This window comes from Triturus cristatus, chromosome 8, assembly GCF_964204655.1.
Source record: "Triturus cristatus chromosome 8, aTriCri1.1, whole genome shotgun sequence".
NCBI lineage: Eukaryota > Metazoa > Chordata > Amphibia > Caudata > Salamandridae > Triturus > Triturus cristatus.
In genome coordinates, this window is record NC_140591.1 from 838,445,600 (window position 1) to 838,466,912 (window position 21,313).

The following is a 21,313-nucleotide window of genomic DNA, read 5'->3' on the forward strand; positions in this document are numbered from 1 at the left end:
TGTAGTGCATTTTGCTCCCAACTGCAGTGTGCTCATGCTGATAAGGCGGGCGGGTGGGGGCCGGCGTGGATTCTAGAAAGGTTACGGCTTTACACACGCTGTCACGGCAGCCCCAGAGGGCCAAATCCACACAAATCAGCGTCCCCCCACCAGCAACACTGACTGAACTGGCAAAGCACACTTCACCGGGAAGACAGAGCGTGAGTGATTAGATTTGTGTGACACACGTGCAGTCAGTCAGTCGTTGATGTGAGTTGGCAGCGGCAGGCACTCAGGTCTAGACCCGGCCCTGATAAATATGTGCCGGTGCTAAGCACCGTAAAGCACTGGCACAAATTAAGCACTGCAACCTTGTGTGGAAAAGTGGTCGCTTCTTAAGTCTTGGGTATTGAATTCTTGGGCATGCCAAGAGTACCCACTCAGGCGCCAGATCAAACCCCAGAAGCAACTGTTGGGCACTGGCAGCGTAAACGAATCAATGGTACATCTGTATTTCCAAGTCATGCTGTGAAGGCCAATGAAGTACAATAAAGGAAGGGGGCGAGCCCATACAACACTCTGGAGCCTAGGCTACAAAAGTGACAAATGTCGAAATGAAAGGCGCTCCAACGGGATAAACAACGTATTTAGGGGAGCCAGCTCATTAGTATGTGGCCTAAGGCAGAGATGCTTGCCTCATGTGTTTTAATAGTTTGCAAATTCTCACGTCAGGTCTCTTAGTTAAAAGTATTGCTGTGCAAATGGAAAGGAAACAGTGACTCAGTAAGAGCTTTGTTATTCAAAACATTTAATGAAGCCGTTAGTATTTATCTGGACTTAAATCATGCTGAATCTCAGCGCATAATTATTATAACTCGGTAAACACAGCCGTTAGGTGAGTAGGGTGTCCGCAAATGACAGATGGCGTACCCTCCTTTGGGCAAATAAAGAAAGAAAAGAAAACCATCTAAGGGATCCAACACTAAAACATTAAAGACCAATTGCTATCAAATAATGTGAGTCCAATATTAGGTGTATGGTCTAATCCCAAATGGGTTCTCTTCTATTCTTTTAGGATGTACAGTGTTGGTCCTTGATAACAAGAAGTCAACGCGTTTCGGCCTCCAAGTTTGGCCTCCTCCAGACGATGCAGGAACAAAATCACCCAATTACGAAGCGCTGTAGAAATAATTGGCTTTTCCCATAATCCATCACAAAAAATTGGGGACATAGAGCGCATAGAGGTCCAGCATACATGCTCCACTGTTAATTCTCAAAAGAAAAAGGTATGCTGTCCCTAAAGACCCCATAGCCATGTGTTTTTCAAAAACATATCTATGGAACTACTACTAGAGGCTGTGCATATATTTGGTAGGGCATTAAAACCAGATGCTCTTTATCTTTTATTCATAACAAACGGCCTCTTTGGAGTAATCCAATGTTGCCCGGAATATTTCAGGATGCTACGGGCTGCCAATGCGCTAGGTACGTTGAGTACTGTCTCGGGCAATTATATGATTGCAATGGCTTTAAGTCATTTGAGAATCTTCAGCTAATGTTTGATATTCCTCAACGGTTGTTTTTAAAATATATACAGGTTAGGGATTATTTTGTTAGAAACTTAGCTGTTCGGAGTGTTTCTGGTTCAGATATGTGGGAGTGTTTGTATGCCCAGAACCGGCAGGCTATCATTAGTAAGGCGTATAAAATTCTCTGCCAGTCTAGAGAAGAGGGATGTGAGAAACTAGCTTCCTGATGGAGCGAGATTTTGGGGGAAAATATTGCTATGGAAAATGTGAAGATACCCTTTGATACTATTGCACGTTCTGTACATTCAGTGAATTTACAACTGCAGCAATTCCAGACACTTTGTATACTTTATTATACCCCAGAGAGGATTGTCAGATGGTCTCAAGGGGGTGCCGGACTGGGAGGGGTCCATGGAGGGACGCGTTATAATTGCCCCAAATGTGGGCTATATGCTGCCGGTATTACCCACATGTTACGTGTCCTGCTTTAAGTCTTTTTTAGGATAAGATATCAGCAGCAATCAAACTTAGACGTGGCAGCGATTTCATACCCATGACAGCCGTAAAGATGCTAGGACACAATGAAGATTGTGTTCGGTATAGGTCTATAATAGCAATCATTTTGGTTGCTGTCCGGCTGGCGGTAGCTAGAGCTTGGATCTCTCCCAAACCCCCCACGGTGATGGAATGGTGGCTAATTGTTAAAGAAACGGGGGAAAGGGAGAAGGCGTTAGCTAAAGCAAGGGGTATTCAGGCCCTGCAAAAATACAGGTCCATATGGGTCTGCTTGGAAGAGCCGTATGGCTAACAGGGGGGGAGCTCTAGCCGGTGGTTCTTTGGGATTCTTCAGATATTTGTTTGCTTATAACCGTTTCTAAATGTATGTTTATATTTTACCGACTTTCATATGTATGGTAGTGAGATACCTCAGGAGAATTCTCACCTTCTATTTTATTGTTTTTTCCTTTTCGACTGTACTTCTTTTTGACAATAAAAAAAAAAAAAAGGAAATACTACATGCTCTGAAGACTCCGTGCCTCGATGGTGCTAGTGTTGGCTGAATAAAGGCCAATGAAGCTAGGACAAGTTAACAATCAGCCTCAGAGAGTCCTGTGATACTTTCATCAGCAGCATAGTGTTGGGAGGGGGCAAGGGGGTGGTAACGCCAACCCCTGCCCGCTATCATCTGGATGAAAAGCTCAAGCCATAATCTTCATCAATCACAACGAAGATTCCACATTTGAAAATGACACTCGAAACATGGTACTTGAACACGTATTCGATGCTTGGAATTTTTCGGACATGTATCTGAATATTAATAGAATCGTGGTCTTACTTCAGTTCCTTTAATATTAAAGATGGGAACCATTTTCATTGTTTAATTGTTTGTAAACAGAGGAAAATAAAGGCACACACACTGTTGGGTCGAAAATCCCATGTTTCGAGGAGGAGCCTAGCGCTTGACCAAGATGGCCGCGTGAGCTCTGAGCTCCCGAGACCCTCGCGCCCTCCGTCGACTATCCTGTCTCTAATCCTGTCTGTATGCATGGCATCGTGTAGATGACTTGTCAGGGAGGCGATTGATGCTACCCGCGGTCGGATCGCCCACCGGGAACCGGAGTTATGCATGGCGGAAGACTGCGGCCTATCTCCGAGGGATGCCAGGGGCTAGAGTTGGCAGGATGCCCGACTTCTAGTTGAACAACAGCGGCCAGGCGAGGTGTGAACTGTCGGATGGAGGTCCCCGTCCTTTCACTTTCGCTTTCTCTCCCTTAGTCTGCCCTGCCCCTGGAGAGCTCTTGGTGGCTTTATTATCCTTTGGACGCTCTACATGCTACTATGGCGGCCCACTGCAGAACGGATCACTCCTGATTCCTCTCGTTGAGAGAGGGCCGTCTTAACTGAACCGACCTGCTTGGTACCAAACATGTCGGGCAAAGCAGAGGTGGATCGGCTGAAGCCTAAGTCTACCAGGCGGGGTGCCTATACTCAAGTCAATAATATGGACCGCTATGCTCTGCAGAAGGGATCACCGAGTGGGTCGAGCCAGTCGCCGGATACCCAGAAGGCGGCCTCGCCCTTGGCCCCGGAGCTCTCGCTGCAGGATGTCATGGGCGCGCTCGAAGGGATGCAGGCATCGATTGGGAGACAGTTTGATGCCCTGGCGCATAAGGTGGATACCATCTTGGTGGACGTTAACCTGATCCGTGCGGACTTGGGCAAAACGAATGAAACCCTGGACCTCAAGACCACGGGCCTCGCCGATGATGTCTCGGAACTGCAGACCGAGGTTCGTAAGCTGAGGACCGAGAGTGATCTCGCCGCCCGTCGGCTGGAGGACTTTGAGAGCCGGGCCAGGCGCAACAACGTGCGCGTTATCGGGGTCCCGGAGTCCTCGGATGAGGCTTCGGTTGACCTGCTCGTCGAGGACTTGGTGCTTAACCATCTGCAGCCTAAGGGTCTTGGGAAGTTCTTTGCGGTTGAAAGGGCCCATAGAGTGCCGGGTGGGAGGCCCATGGTGGGAGCCCCACCGAGGCCGATTGTCGCCCGGCTCTTTCATTTTCGAGATCGGGACGCTATCCTGCAAGCATCGAGGGTGACGGGCCCGGTCCCCTTCCAGAACGCGTCGGTGAATTTCTATCCTGATTTTACCCAGCAGGTGCAGAGGCAGAGACAGGGCTTTCTGGGGGTGAAGAGGCGACTTCGGGAGAGGGATCTGAAGTATGCCATGCTCTTCCCTGCCAGATTACGTGTGGTGTACGAAGACCGGACATTTTTCTTTGAGTCTCCTGCCATGGCCGATGAATGGCTGGACGCTTTGCCCCGACGGCGGACGGGAGAGGACACTGCCGCGGATGGGGACAGTGGCCGGGATGGGCAAGGTTGATGTTTTCGGAGCCGGTCTGACTCGATTTGACTTTATCTGATGACTTGAATAGAGTGCAGTAAATGCGGAGGGTTGCGGGAGGACAAGGGGAGCTCTTTCCTCCCTTAGGGTGCTTTTCGTAGATTTTGGGTTTGGTAGGGCGACAGGCACACTGCAAGTTGGGGGGGCTTTGTAAGCTGCAGCAGGGGTGCAGGGTGGGGGGGATGGTTGGGATTTTGGGTTTGTTGTTGGGGGGTTTGTTTCTGCAAGGCGTAGTGATCATCTTCGGTATTGTTCCATGGTGGTTCTTCGGGTGGGGGGTGGGCCTCTTTGTGTTTGGGGATGGGGGGTAGAGGTTTAAGTGTTATTAGCTGGAACGTTAATGGTTTGGGGGATCGCATTAAGCGCGGGATAGTTTTGCAACACTTGAAACGGTCAATGCCAGATGTTGCCCTACTGCAGGAGACACACCTTATAGGTAACACGTGCTATGCTCTTAATAGGAAGGGTTATAAATTCATAGCTCATTCGGGATTTTCCTCCGGGTCCAGGGGTGTGGGCATCCTAGTCAGGGCCTCGCTACCATTTGAGGTGGACTCCACCGTTGTTGACGATAGGAGGAGGTTTGTGGCGGTGGCGGGGAGGTGGGAAGGTAGAACTTTGGTTTTAGTTTCGGTTTATGTCCCTCCTGCCCTGCAGGCCTCCACGTTTACAGATCTGGGTAGGGCCTTGCTGGATCTCCCGGGGGGTATGCTAGTGGTGGGGGGGGGATTTCAATGCTGTCGGCTCTGGGCTGCTGGATAGGTACCCGCCCAGAGACACAGGGGGGGCTCAGAAGTGGCTTCCAGACTTACTAGACACACTCGGCCTGATAGACTGCTGGAGGCTCCGGCACCCCACACAGCGTCAATACACCTTCCACTCCGGGGCGCATGGTAGCCTTTCTAGGATTGACTACCTGCTCACTTTGGCTGCGCACGCCCCATTGGTGTCTGAGGCCAGGCACATGGCGCGTGGCATATCGGACCATTCGCCAGTGTGGGTCAGGCTGGATGTCGGCCGAGAGGGAGGGGGAAGGGTGGCTCCTATTAACCCCTGGTACTTTCGAGATTCCAAGATGCGCAGCGCACTGGTGAAGACAGTTGATAATTTTTTCAAGGACAATCAGGGGTCCGTGGACTCGGCAGTGTCGCTCTGGGAAGCATTTAAGACCGTGCTGCGAGGGGAGGCCCTCTCACTTGTAGTGGCGGCCAAGCGGCGGAGAGATGGCGAGGTTATGCAGGTGGAGGAGGAGATTGTGGCTTTGGAGGGAGCGCTAGAGGAGGAGGTAACAGCGGCCTCACTGCATGAGCTGAGCTTGAAGCAAGCCGAGTATAAGGACCTTGTGACAAATGCCGCTAAGACCCTCAGTAGGGAACAGCAGGGCCGCCTGTATGATGTTGGTGACAAGGCCGGGAAGCTCCTAGCTTGGCTGGATAAAAAAGAACGGGTCAATAGAGTAGTGCCGGAGCTGACGGGAGAGGGGGGAGAGGTGATTGTGGAGCCTGAGGGGATTGTACAGTGTTTCTCGGACTATTTCAGTAAGGTTTATGCCTCAGTGTCGGATAGGCCGCCCGAGGACTCGCGTGATCTCTTGCGGGATATCGCTCTGCCCTGTCTTTCTGATGTAGATAGAGATGATCTTGATGGAGACATACCGGTCGATGAGGTGGCGGGAGCTATTCGCGCGCTGAACTCGGGCAAGGCCTCGGGCCCGAATGGCTTGCCGATTGACCTGTATAAGCTGTTCCCGGATAGGGTAGCCCCTCACCTGCGCGCCATGTTCGTGGAGGCGCGGGGGAGTGGGACCCTCCCGTTGGACCAGAGGCTGGCGACAATTGTTGTGATACACAAAGATGGTAAACCCCGAGATAAGTGTGCCTCATATAGGCCCATATCACTCCTCAACGCCGAGCCGAAGATTCTGGCTAAAATCCTGGCGGGCCGATTGGTCAGGGTACTTGGAGACTTGATTCACCCTGATCAATCCGGTTTTATTCCGCATCGCAACACCGCGTTGAACCTTCGGCGCCTTCATGGTGTGATCGCCAGGGCTGGCACGCTGCGAGAACCGGCTATTGTGGCGTCTCTTGATGCCACGATGGCCTTTGATACGGTGGAATGGGAGTATTTGTGGGCTGTGCTAGCCAAGTTCGGCTTTGGCCCTGGTTTTGTGAGCTGGGTGAGGTTGCTGTATGAGGGACCCCTTGCGAGTGTGGTGGTAAATGGCCGGGCATCGACTCCGTTCCGGCTTGGGAGGGGGACTCGGCAGGGCTGCCCCCTGTCGCCTCTGCTGTTCGCCCTTGCCCTTGAACCGCTGGCGGCGTGGATACGCTGGCACCCGGATATACGTGGCCTTCGGTGGTCGCCCGAACACGAGGACCGCATTTCGCTATATGCTGATGACATCTTGTTGTATCTTGCCTCGCCCAAGAACTCACTCATAGTGGTCTGTGACGTTCTTACATCCTTCGGTAGGAATTCGGGTCTCGTCATCAACTGGAGTAAATCATGAGTGGTGAGGTTCCACCGGTCCCGCGAACTTGTTCGATCCAGATTGCTCAGCAGGGCTTCGTGTATCTGGGGATCTTTATCTCCATGGACCCCGCTTTGCGGTATGAGAGAAACCTGCTCCCCCCCCTGGCGCGCCTGCGGCGGGATGTTGAGGGCTGGCGGAGGCTGCCGCTCTCCCTCGTCGGGCGCGCTGCCTTGTTCAAAATGATGTCCCTTCCTCGGTTCCTCTACGCATTGCAGAATACTCTAGATTGGGTGCCGGCCAAGTACTTTCGGGAGGTCGAAAGCCTCCAACGGACGTTGTTGTGGGATGGGCGGCCGCGGATAGCGATTGCTAAATTGACGCTTCCATGGTATGACGGGGGTATCGCGCTTCCAGACATCCGACGCTATTATTGGGCCACCCAGTTGTCCGCGATTAACCATGGTTTCTATGGCCCGGCCCTCAGCCCTGGTTATGCCATGGACAGATGGTTGCTGCGAGGTGGGAACTATCTTAGGGCGTTGTACTCGCGGTCCCTCGACTCGTCCCTCACGGGGCCCACTGGGGTGGCGGTGCATGTATGGAAGATGGCGACTGACTCTCTGGGCTGGAAGGATAGGCTCACCCTAGCTACCCCGTTGTTTGAATCTGAAAGGTTGGGTAGGCTTTGGCATACGAAAGGGTTTGATAAATGGGACTTGATCGGCATCTCCAGGGTTGGAGATGTGCTGATTAAGGGTAGGGTGAAGTCCTTTGAAGAGTTGCAGAAGGAGTATGAGTTGGGGGCGTCTGAGTTTTTCCGCTATGTTCAGGTGCGTCATGCCCTGCGGTCAGTCCTCGTGGAGGGTGAGAAGGTGCCTGAGTCCTCTCCTTTGGAGGACCGGATCCTTGATGGCCATATGCCGGAGAGCACGATCTCGCTCATCTACAAGAAACTGATAAATGTTCGGGCTGCTATGCTACTGGGGCTGCGGGACCAGTGGACTAGGGACGGACTCGAGTTGGATGATGAGGACTGGCAGTCTGCTGTTTCCTCTCCTAAGGATGTTGCGATCCCGTCGCGTCTGAGGCTGGTGCAGCTCAAGATCCTGCATCGGGTGTATGTGACGGGGCCACGGCTGGTTCATATGGGATTCTCTGAGGAAGGCCTATGTAGGAGGGGATGCGGTATGGTGGGTACTTTCCTACATATCATCTGGGAATGTGGTATCATCACGGAATTTTGGAGGCGAGTTCATGCGGTGATGGGGGAGGTGACGGGCATTGCTATGCAGCCGGAAGCGCGGTGTTGTCTCCTGAATGTCTGGGGGCCCACTGATCATGATGAGGCACAGACCCAGTGGGTGACCCTGGGTAACATGGTGGCTAAGAGGGACATCGCGCGCTTGTGGGGTTCCGGGGGGCCCCCCACGTTAACTGCGTGGAAAGAAAATATGGACTGGAGTATGCTCAGGGAGAAGACAGTATATTGCGCTAGAGGCCGCCCTCGGAAGTGGCATGCCATCTGGGGGCGGTGGAATCAATACAGGGGGGGAATATGTCTTGCCCCTGATCTGGATCCCCCCGAGGAACAGCTTTCTCCTTGACCTTCTTTCCGGCTCAGTATGCAGATGTGATGGTTAATTGACTTCTTGGGCCTCTGCTTTTCCCCCTTTTCCCTCTTATCATAGTACTGTGACTGTTAGACGATTGGGGTCCGGCTCCCCCTGAGGGGCTATCACCGTGGGCATTCAGTGTTCTTGCCTTGCTGGGGTTTGTTGTGTATTTGTACTTATTAAAAATGGAACCTTTTCACTGCTCCTTCAATGCACTGTGGACGCTTCTTTGTCCTCTCCTATCAAAGCTGCCGAACCTCCGGGTTGTCGGCTGAATAGCTGTGTCCAGATTTTTGAAGAAATAAAGGTTTTTAAAAAAAAAAAAGTAAATCCCATGTTTCATTCTGCTAAGCATTTCATAATTTTCACCTGTGTCCCAGTGCTTAATTTGAGCCCTAGTTTCCGGTGCTTGGCACCGTCACTTAACTGTCAACACCGGCACTTATGACAGTCTGGAACATGATGGTGCTGTTTGTGTATTTCAGAGACGAGCACACAGTAGTTGTTTATTAATTCATTATATATAAAAATGATTAATTTCTCCCGCACTAGCAATTCTTATAGCTGTGGGGACCTAGTACCTATATTGGTACTGTCACTGGCAGCGTTGACAGGGACATTCGGTGGTGCAAGCTGCAGTGGCCTCCTGACGAGGGCCCTGGCACTTTTTAGAAATTAAGCACTGCAGTGTCCTATATATTTTACTGCGCAAGTGACCCACGTGCCAAGGCCCCTAGCAGGTGCTCTGCTCGGTTTTTTTGTGTTGCCCCCAGCAGAGGTCTAGACTCTATTAAAGAGTGGGGGTCCACTCAAAGGGAAACATCTCTTAGTCTGAGTGAATGCCATCTCGCCGACACTAACCAGGCCATAATACCACCAACATTTGGTGGCAGTTGATTATTCGCCATGGGATACGGGCCCTTTTACCTGCACCCCTCACTATGTCCAAAACAAACCTCTGTTGTGTGTCAAGACTGGGCTCCCTAATTCCCAGAGTAGGTCAAGTGTGTGCCAGAACTGTTTTTGTAAATGCAGGGTGGGGAACTCTGCAATGGGGGTTTTCCACGATTAATGTGACCCCTAGGTTTGTATGGTGCATCATAGGGATGAGAACATGTGCTGCCTCCACTTTACTCTGTGTCCACGGAACTGCTCTCACCCTCTCCTCTCTCCCTTCATTAGATATTGTAAGCCAAGTGTGGTGTCCAAAATGTCTTTAATGAAGCAAAAACATTTGTGTCCAAAATTCACGAATCGAGCCAGCTGCAGCAGCTCAATCTAGGCCTGAGAGAAAGACCAGCCTAAATTTGCTAGTCAGGTATCCAAGTCTTAATGTTTTTTAAATGTCTGTGCTCAAAAAGTCCCTTTTGCTCAGGTCTTTCACAAGTGAATCTCCTCAGTAAGGGCTCTACACATATAGTCGCTGGTGTATGGCACAATTTGACGTATTACCCAAGCTGTAGTGGCAGTAGGCATTGGTGCTCGAAGCAGACTATTTGGAATACCACGCTTAGCAATCTTCTGCAAAACACCTTTCTCGAGGGAGATGGCCTACCTGCCCACCCCTTTTTTCCAGCCCTGGCAAGGACAGATGAGCAGCAAAATTCACTATCTGGCTGAAGAAGGATCTAATAAACAAACTCAGTGAACATTATGGGACACCTGACACAACCAAGGGAACAGCAGTGACTGCACCTTTTCAGATGGAGCTCAGCTACACATACATAAGCTGTACTTGTTACCAAGAGGATCCCTACACAATGTTAAGAACACATTTAAGCCTGAGTGGCAGGCTGGCTTGTTCCCAAGTGCCGCTGTTACTGTATATTAGCTTGGCATTGAGCCACTTCTGAAAGTTCATCTCTTGGAACTCAAGGAGTGCACCAACTGCTGGCAGCTAATGGTCCACCCTGAAGCAGATGGTATTATACTCCGGGAATAAGGAAAAGACTTGCTGTTGATGCGACCTGTGGAAGGTTGTAGGTCTCTCGCCACACTGAGAATGATCTTACTGAGCCAAACTGCTCCAGGTGCAGTCTTGAGGATTTTCTTTGCACGCTGCCAACCCTGCAAACCCGTTGCCATGGCACAACTGAACACGAGATGATCACCACCAAGAGAGGAGTAATCCTTATTATCAATATGTCAAAGAGCCAGGTCTTGGTTGCACCTGATGCAAGTGAGTAACTGGTGAAGAAGGCAGCATGATAGAACACTGCCATGGTTAGGAGTGCCCAAAAAACGATTCCTCCATTCCTAGAGGGTGAAATCCCGACGTACGTGGTGTGCTCTTAAGAGCGTGGCATAACTGAATTTGTTTCCTACTGAGAAGGTCACATCACACCTGGCTTACACCCCAACCAGTTGGTTGGTTCTATTGTGGGAACGTTTTACACAGCCTCTCGGAGTCCACAAGTGTCCAAATGTACCAGGTCTCTTCTTCTAACAGCTATGGCACAAGCTGGACTGTGTTACACCTAATCCCTGCTCCTGTGACTCTTCCGTGAATGCTGGAGCAGTGCGGTCCTCGCTGAAAGGCACTTGTTACCTAGCATACACAATCAAACTGAGTATAACCGGTAAACTGAATTGTCCAACTTGCTGTGCATATCAGACACACTGCCTAGGTCATTTATTATTAACCTTGGTAGTGTCTGGAGATGATTTCTCACATATAATGGCTTACAGACTGTCCACGCATCTTACGCAGTTGATGATGAACTGATGATGCTGTGTGCTGAAAGAAGTACAGATATTAAGTAGTTTAACCTAATCTGAATCCAAGTTTTATTTTTGACCTTCACCACCCTACAGGAGTAAGTCTTGACTACCCACAGAAAGTCAAAGCAAATGCCTAAAAAGTAAGTACTTGGCACCTCAAAGCACCCACAGGAACCAGCTGGTTTCTGGAGCTCTGGGGACAGTAGAATATACTTGTAAGAATTGGCCAGTTGCCAAGGCCGCTAGGGCCTGGAGAACAGCCTAACACACTGCAACATCTGCACTGTCAATCCCCCACCAACCTTCCCGAGGTGGTTCTGCCTCGTAACTTTGACCGTGGGCAGCCGTTGGTGCAACTGCAGTCTCCCGGTACTCCAGGGGCCGCCACAACCACTTTGGAAATCTGAAATAATTTCTGTTAGCATAAGCTGAAGCCATCTTGGTTGTGGCATCCATTTTGTTGTCTTTGTAATTCTCCCATCCTCTGCTGCTCGTCTTTTTCCCTGCCCGTGCTGTCTATTTTAGTTGACTTCCCGACTCAGCTAAAAGCAATGTGCATGGTAAGAGTTTGTAGCTGCCAGGACACCTGTTCTCAGATTCAACTGTCAATCATTTACTGCTGCCATAAGAACTCCTGCTCCCCCTCCCACTTTGCTGACTAAGTGATCTCCCATCTGCCCATGTTTGTCGGTAACTATTCCTGTGTAGGCCTGTACCTTCTATTTGTATCCACATGCTTACCAGTGCAGAAAAAGCTGTATATAAGGCCTGTGTTCTGTGACTTCAATGTACTACCTCAGGCAGCACTTGAGTGCTGTGTGGACGTAGTCCCACTTATGAGTGATTAATAAACTTGTTATTTGAATTCCAGCTTCAGTGGCAATCTCTATTTTGTTGGTCTATGGACCAGTGGACCGAGAAGGGTGACCCCTGCACCGGTGTGCTCATTAAAAGGCACACTTCCACACCACTGCCTGGTAACATGGAGGATGCCGGGGTGGCTGCCTGATCAGTGTACCCAGAGGACCTGCTTGAAAGAGGTAGCTCTTCCCCATGAGCCTGGAGGTGAAGAGGGCCCTTTGAGGAGCCACACGTCTGCATCCTCCTGGTGGCTGGGTGTGGCAGTGAGACCTTACACTGAGTGAAGGTGGCTTTGCTGTGACACCGGAAACACCCACGAACATACTGGACTGCATGAATCCCTGGTGTGGGAAAGAGGATTCTGCCCCCCCATTGTCTGGGACTCAGCTGCCCCTGGGGAGGTCGCACTGCCACAAGACCACATCCCCCGAGTACAGGGGACCTGAGGAGAGCCCAGGAGGGAGTGCTGGGGACCTGAAACCCTGGGTGCCTGCTTGCCCTACTGGCTGCACAGATCCCATAGGAATGGCCTGTCCTCCTTCACCCTTTCCCAGGCAGTGGGATCTTGCGGACTGTACTTTAGACCCATGATACAAGGGCCATCCAATTAGGTGTACGTAGATGCAGAAATCACTCTTTGACTCCGGACACTATGATGGATCTGGCTGCCTGCTCGTACTAGAGATTCAGCAGAGCAAGTGTGTCTTCCACGAGTCCCAAATCCAACTTTCTCACCTGAACTAAGAGACGCTTGGGGGACGGCCATCATGAGGCGTGACCATCCACCCTCCTTGCAAACTAAAACCATGATGGAGTGATTCACACACCCTACTGCTAACATCGGCAAACTCCCAGAACATCAATTGCCTGCCCCCTCCTCTCATATCGCCCCATTCTCCAGGTGATCCAAACGTCTTGTGAGGCCCTCAAAACAAAACCTGGGGAAGATGGCACAAATGTTGCTCTTCTGTAACAAGACCTATGTAAAATTGCAGAAAGAGTTAATGAGAGAAAGGGGGAATCTCTACCCTAGTGGATACATCAGGAGAACTCCAGAATACAGCCTCACAGCTCTCCTCGACCATCAAAGCCCTAGAAGAGCGAGTAGAAGATTTGAAAAACAGCACCTGGAGGTATAACCTCTGATTCGTGGGATCCCCAGAAGGAGTGGAGGGTTCCTTACCTGAAAATTTCCTTGAATCCTGGATTACATTCTGGCTTCCAGCAGAACAATTGTTCGCCTGCTTCCACCTAAAGAGAGCCCACCAAGCATTGACACCAAACACCCACCCCCCGGAGCCCCTTGAGAGTATTTACTGTCAAAGTTCTGAACTACAAAGACAGAGATGCAATCCTTAAGGGGTGAGGCAATGGGGACCTATTACCTTTCAGTAACCTTCATCCCAGTATTTCCAGACTAAACCGGACTGATTCAGAAACAGGAAGTCGTTTGAAGCGGTAAAACAGAAACTGCAAGCAATGCGTCTCACCTACATGCTCCTCATCCTGGTGCATCTCAAGTTAATCCACAACTCTTGATCTTCTTCATCAACCCGGAAGCAGTGTGGGAATAGACAACAGAGGAAAGGGCCCTCCGACTCACTCCCCGGAAAGCCTCACGTTCGCGAGACACCCTTCACGGTCAAGCTATTGGAAGAGACGCCGCTACGCTTAAGACCCCTCAAAGACAACAGCTGTGGAAACAAAAAGGGTCCACACTGGGTCCCCAGGGTCTTCTGGAGTGGAGGAGAGCTAGTCCTGGAAACAGGGGGAGACTGCCACCTGCGTGAGGGAATGGACCAAACCTCACTCGACCAGCGGAGATCAGACTGATGATCCGGACCCTGAATGAGGATGCTACAACCTTTGTTGTCAGACCTATCTTAACTACAGAACAAATCAATAAAAATGTCCCACCTAAGCATCCTTTCCACTAGCAGCATCTTAGCCTAATATTGCTAACAGGGCCAGGTCTCAACAGCCTGCGTTATTGACTTCAGAACTATGTTGTTAACACTAGTTAGGGTGACAGATGCTTCTAGGGTAGCAGCAGGTGATTTGGTCCCTGGTTCACCCTGGCCAATGCAGATTCTTGCCACGTTGCAGCACATACCATTGTCTGCACAGAGTCTATTTTGCGTAGGCTGGTTAACATACATTTACAGACCCTGCAGCACTGCTGCTGCTTAATAAAAAAAAAGCCTTCGACTCTTTGGGTTTGTCCTTCCCGTTTCAATTTCTGAATGGGTTTTGGGGCACACATTTTATCCTTTGTTAGAGTGCTATACGCCGTACCTTGAGCGTAAGTGTAAGTCATTGGTGTCCCTTCACCCACATTCCCCATTAGGTGTGGAACCAGGCATGATTGCCTCTTTATGCTAGCAATGGAACAGCTGGTGATGTGGATTACGTATGATGTGCAGTTCTGGGGCTTCTGCTGGTGCAACAGCTTCGAAGACCGCATAGAGCTCTATGCTTAGGATTTTCTGCTCTAAATGTGCCACCCAGATATCTCCAAACCCCGATGGCTCCATATGCTGCCTCTCTACAGCAGAACCTCCAGGCTGAAGGTTAACTGGACCAAATCGCTCCAAGTACCTCTCATTGGCTATAAGTCTACAACGGACTGACAATCCCAATACACAGTCTTGCCTTCCAATACCTCAACATCCATATTGCACTGGAACCGGGTCTGACCTGGAATCTCAACCTCTGGCCTTTAGTGGCTCGTGCTGATATGATCAGATGGGCATACCTGCCCTCGGACACATGGCCCAATTTAAAATGATGCCGTTACCTCGATTCTTATATGTCATGCAAACCTTCCACCTCCTCCTTGTCCCCTAAGCATGGTTTAAACAGCTTGCAGGGAACATACAGATGTTTCTGTGACAAAATAAAACTCATAAAATAGCATACTACAAACGTGTTCAATCTACAAACGAGGGCAGGATGGCTATTGCCAACCTGTGTCTTTACTATTGGGCCTCCCAGATCCAAGTAATTAACATGATCTTTGGCAGCAAAGAAGACTCAGCCTTCCGGCTCGAAATATCCCTAACCGGCCATCAACATGTAGAGGGGCTGCTGTATGGAGACTCTCCCCCCAACTTCCTCCCAGAGATAACAAGTGTACCCTTTCTATGCAGGATGGCAGCGCTCCGATGGACCCAATGGCACGTGACTCACACTCCCTGCCCGGCTACAGGGACAAGCTGGGATCTTACAGGCATCTCCAAATTAGGGACAGGTTCGCCCATGAAAACCTTTACTGATTTACAAACTTCGCGCTACATAAGACTCAATTCTACAAATTCTTGCAACTGCAACATGCCCTTCCGATGCACCAGTTCATGGTGACAAACCTGCCAGAATATAATCTGCTCGAAACTAAGGTCACTCTCGAACCATTAGAACGTGGTGCAGTCTCGACCCTCTATAAATCCCTGGTCATCAATGCACTGGATCACTTTTCCTCCTTACATGAACACTGGGAGACATAGGTGGGCCCATTAGGTGAGAGCAACAAGCGCAATGCAAAGTTGGCCCAGCGAGAACTCCTCACACCTTTGCCTTGTTGCCCTTAAATTCCTCCACATAGACTACACCTCTCCCCACCGCCTGCTACTAATAGGAACGACGACAAAGGCTGAGCACCCCAGGTGTGCGTCGGAGGATTGTGGATATTTCCATATGGTTTGGGAGTGCCCCATCATTATATGCTACCCTGTCCAGAATGATAGCGCAGCCGATCGATTGCACTCCACCTAGAGCACTGCTAGGTATACTTAATGATGTGGGTGGGCTATGAGGAGGACGCACCTTGGTGGGAACTGGGGTCACAGTGGCTAAAAGGGACATAACCAGACATTGGAAATTCAACCTTCATGCACTTTGCTGTATCTGCCTGGAGTTTATATTCATAGCTTTATAGCCCGCCTTAGTGGGCTATACCGGCTATTAAAGGCCCGCTGCAGCGTTAAAGGCCCGAACCGAAGGCGAGGGACTTTAACAAGGCAGCGGGACTTTAAAAGTCGGTATAGCCCTGCTATGAAGGGCTATAAGGCTATTAGAACATTCTGCCACTTGCGAGCAGAATGTTCTAACAAATTAAGCAAAGGCTTCAGGGAGCGCGAGGGGATTGAAATCCCCTCAGGCTCCCTGAAGCCTTTGTTCACAGCCACAAAAAAGCATTGGAATGTTGGAGCTCCGGGCTTATACCAGCCATTATAAGCCCGGAGCACTCCATTGTTTTCAATGGAGCTTCCAACATTCCAATGTTCTAATAATGCGTATATGACGTACCGTTACCAATTGTTACGTTGTATAAGAAAATCAATAAAAACCTTTTTAATGTGTTTGAACAAGCTCTTCTTGTGGAGAAAATCAGCCTTTCTCCCGTTTTCAACTTCAACTGTGGCTGGAGCACTCGAGTGCTTTCTGGAATACATGTTCAGACTTTTCTTGTCATAGTGATCACCTGTCCAACTGGTATATGGTATTCTTCTCTAACCTTCAAGCACATCTTTCTTGTTACACATATTCCACACGTGTATCACAAGCCTGCATCCCAGAATTTTTCTTCTCCCAAAATGGTGCTGTCAATGACTTGTACCCGATTACTTGAAACTACAGCAAACAATAATTTAATGAGATGGGCTATTCCTGGGACCGAACAGATGAAAAAGAGTTCCTCTATGGTTTTTTGGATTATACTCCTACGAGCAGCCCATTTTTTCTGTTGCACCTAACATACACCACAGTACGCATTACTGTGGTTGGGCTGCAGTGCAAAAAAGTCTGGTAATTCTGCTATGTCACTCTGATACAGCATTTTGAACTATTCTCTGAACTATCCTAGCCCTCTTAGATCTTCAGACTGGTCTGATGGGCATTTTGCCTATTTTAGTAAGGATTTTGGTCCCAGACAAATAGGGGATGATAGCCTTGAGAAGGGATTCAAAGTTTTGAAGTGGCAAGATTTTTAACTGTTTCACATTCGCACACTCTGACAACAAATGAAAGACTCAAGAAATGTTTTCTCCAACTATGTTAGGCTAGTCAACATCCATTCAATACTAGCCAAAAAGGTATTCCACTGTAATGCCCCTGGATAGCTCAAAAAATCTTAGAGCGTCATTAGCTTTCCAGGAGCCTGAGGTCAGCCAACTTCAACAAACTGATCATCCAACCACACAGACACAATCAGCTTCGAGAAAGGTAGCTCAACAGCCTGGGCTTTTCTGCTGAGCCGCATGCCGGCCCACCTGACACCTGAAACATATTTCCTGATGTAGCATAGAGGACTGAAGACCCATCTCCTCTTATTAGTCTATGACTAAGCCTGTTCCACTATACATGCAACTCAATCCCGTTGAATACCTAATACCCAATAATCTACTCTAATGCTCGATCCTGTAAGTCATATCCAAGGTTTTTCCATCCTATCCACTGAGGAAAATACTTTTATTGTTGATTAATAAAAAGCATCACAAACTGGGAGTATAAAATACATTAAATTGTGCATGGGAAACACTTGTATCGATTTAGTCAAACAATTATATTATCTTCCAGCGACAAAAACACAACAGTACATTGCAAAGAGAAAAATAATATTGGAGATACATTATCTTTCAATTTAGTAGTCACACCATGTTGTAGCAACATTTTTGAGCATTAATTGAAACTTCCATAAAACCATCAATACTATAATTGATGGGTTTTTTTATCCTAAATTAAAGTGCCATTGCTAAAGTGCCATTATATTTAATCATTGCAAAAGTGCCACCCTTCTCAAGATTGACATTCCATTTCTAATGTTAGAAATCGGATGTTTCACACGAATCACAAAATATAACGCTACATTATATATAAAAATAATAAAATCTTCTTAGAACTCCCTACATTAGCCTTTTAAAAAAAAATAAGCCATTCTTGCATCAAACATTCTATATAATTAATTTAGAAGGATAACATCTGCCTCACAAAAGAAACTGCACCGAACAAACATGTAATTAATGATTAGGATTATAACCAATTACTGCAGACAATTAAAACATTGTAAAATGTCAATTTCTGAGCCATAAGTGAAACTACAAATTCAAATTAAGGAGATACAGTTGACAATCAGCTTCTTTGGGACTGACAGCATCACTGAAAAAAATGATTATTAGTTATCACACAATACTCCTAATATCATACACTCTGAGGTTAACTTTTTTTCTGCAATAAGAATAAACTTTACAAACTGTGTAATCAAACGAGACGATTTCCCAGAGAGACAAGTTGTAATTGCTTAGCGACATGTTCTCACCCCGTTTTCTTTAAGGATGGATTTTAATAGGGCTTTCTTCTCTTCTAACAGTTGAGGACACATGGATACAATATACAATAGTGATTAATTATAAAAACCACATAACCTACAGCTGTTTGAGGGCCTATTTTGTTCCCATGAGGGAGTTCCATCCTTTGTGGGATATCTCCCAAATCGTAACAGCAATAATTTATCTCTTGTAAATGGTTTTAAATGGGAAATAAGTTAGGATTGTGGCTCCAATTTCGCAAATGAATTAATAACTGACGAAGCATGCCTTTTTAGCGAACTCATCCTTATCCAAATGAGTCGATAGAAAATTAGCTGATAGATTTAGCGTCTGTCTGAACACGTCTTTGTTTCTAGCTACATCATCAAAGGTCAGATTTCAAATTGTTTAGGATCTCCGTTAAATGAGATCTCCAACCCTTAGCATGCTCGTACCTCATTATTTCCTGCCAGCAATGGTTCACAAGTGTACCTGGATCAGAACAAAAGAACAAGCATTGGCATAGCCAATAGGTCTCGCCTTTGGGGCCTTATAAGTGTTTACACAGAGCTATTGGCTCTGTTAACATCTTTAATCTAAGTTGTAGAGCATTGTGAATATTGTGCAGCATGTTGAAAAGTTATAATTTGCGATGGTTTATGGGCTGGTGGAGTGTTAAAGACCACATGCAGGTTGTAATGGTGCAAGGGGCGTCTGCGTGAAGATTGTGACGGTGCAAGGGCTGGTGGCACATTAGAGACGGTGTGCAGGTTGCAGGGTGGAAAGGCCTGTGTCGCGTTAAAGACCAAGTGAAGGTTTTAGCAGTGCGGTGGAGCGTTAAAAACCACGTGAAGGTTGTGGCGGTGTAAGTGTCGGTGGCACGAAGGAGATCTGAGGTCTGGACAGAGCCTCCTGTTTATCTCCAAAGAGCAGCCCTGGGACGGTGCAGTACCTTAGGCATGGAAGATAACACTGCAGGTCACAGCATAAACAACCCGGTTGAAAAGCATGCCACAAACCCGGCACTCTCTATCTGCTGCCACACTAAGTGCAAATAAGAGCTGGCAGCTTGCAGAGTGCACCTTTGGAAACTGATTTCGACGCTCAAGCTGCTCCAACCTGTTCTAATCGTCATGTAGTCATGAGTCTGGAATGTGCTGTTCTGACAGTTTGTGTGTATGTTTGTACGCGGACGCTGTTCAGTCATTCTCTGGGGGGCACATCTGTTGTGCTGGTTGGTATCGTCACTACAGCCCAAGTAGTTTCTGTGCTTCACGAGATGAACCAGAGGCGTTGAAAAAGAAACTTCAGGGTGACTATGAATACAAAAACGTATAAGGGATGGCTGATAGCGATTGGGGAATGGAATAACATCAAATAAACCAATGGGAGATAGAGTGAGAAGTTAAAGGGTGCGAGAAAGAAATGAAGGAGTGAACATGAGGAAGAATCACAGACAAGTGTGGAAGAAAAAACGGGGTGAGGATTAAAAGGGATATCACTTGAGGATAGTAAAAGAGACATCTAGGGATAACAAGCGCGGCCGCAAAAGCGAAAGCGACCCCGCTGTGTTTAATTAGTAACATGATCCACAACGAGGAAGGAATGCAGATACCACCCTGCGCCGCTGCTCGCTCCCGACAGCAAAACGCCGTGGGAGTGACCAGTAAATACAGAGGTGGGACATGACCTTTGGCCATTTGCGTGCTTTCATTATTGAAAGCCACACGCAGAGGCCAATCAAATGTGTGTGAGTTGCCAGACCCACACGGAGAAGTTTCGGGAAAGTTTTGCAATGCTCACAAGAAGCCTCCCATAGAGCAGCGCATGCACGCTGCGCTAGGCTCGACCTAAAAAGTATAAAGATTTTAAAAATGCAGATTGTCTTTTCAAACCAAATTCCAATCTGACATTGGCGTGCCCGATATTCTTTGGGACACTGAAGGCCAATTTAAAAACCTTTATTTGTAGAGTATCAAGAATTTTCGAGTCTTTACCTTGAAATATTACTGACCCATAGGCCTGGGAGGGAATCAACTTTGCTTTCATTACCTTGAGTAAATGCTCGTGGTTTCGGACATGCCAATGTTTCCCTCAGCTTTCTAAAAGCAAAAGACAACGATGTTGCTTTCGCTTTTAAGTGAAGAAAACGCTTTTTAAAAGACAATCTGTCATCAAATGTGATACCTAAATATTTATAAAATTTTACAGTTCCAATCTTTAACCCATTAATATTCCATACTTTAATGTCTGATTTCGTCAACAGAATCTTCAATATATATTTTTTTTTTGGTGTTCATCAATAAACCATTAGCTAATATATAGTTATTAAATGAATCTATTAGTCTTCGTAGACCTTTAGCAGTATGACTTAACAGTATGGTATCGTCTGCATCCTGTAAATATTTTATATTTTGTCCTGCAAAGTTAGGCGAATGAGCATTAACATTTTTAAAATGTGATGGTAAATCGGCCAGAAAAAGATTAAAAAGACATGGGGCTAAGACACAACCTTTTTTAAGACCACTATGTGTTTCAAATCGGCGAGTTGTACAACTACCATCCCCCACTTTAGCCTGGACCCAGGTATTGGAGTATAGCAATATAATCATGTCTAACAGTTGGTTTGGAATGCCCCATGCAGATAATTTCACCCAAAGTAAATTACGGGGGACGGAATCAAAAGCGGCCTTAAGATCAACAAAACAAATATATAACTTTTGCCTTTTATACTTTGCTCTTTCAGCCAATAAAGTCATTAAGGTCAAGTTTGTAGTCTTTCATTCGCCCTTTCAAAACCAGTTTGGAATTTTTGGTATAATTTCTTCTTTAGCTGCACATTCTTACAAATCAATCAGCAGACAACTTGAGAAGATTTTTGCCTCCACATCTGTTAGGGAAATCAGCCTGTAATTAGCTGGATT

At 47.8% G+C, this 21,313-nt stretch overlaps 1 protein-coding gene across 4 annotated transcripts in view; it reads right to left on the reverse strand.

The window, feature by feature from the left end:
• The window catches only part of PIR (pirin), a 515,558-nt gene that overhangs the window by 286,155 nt on the left and 208,090 nt on the right, over positions 1 to 21,313 (reverse strand). The window lies entirely within an intron of this gene.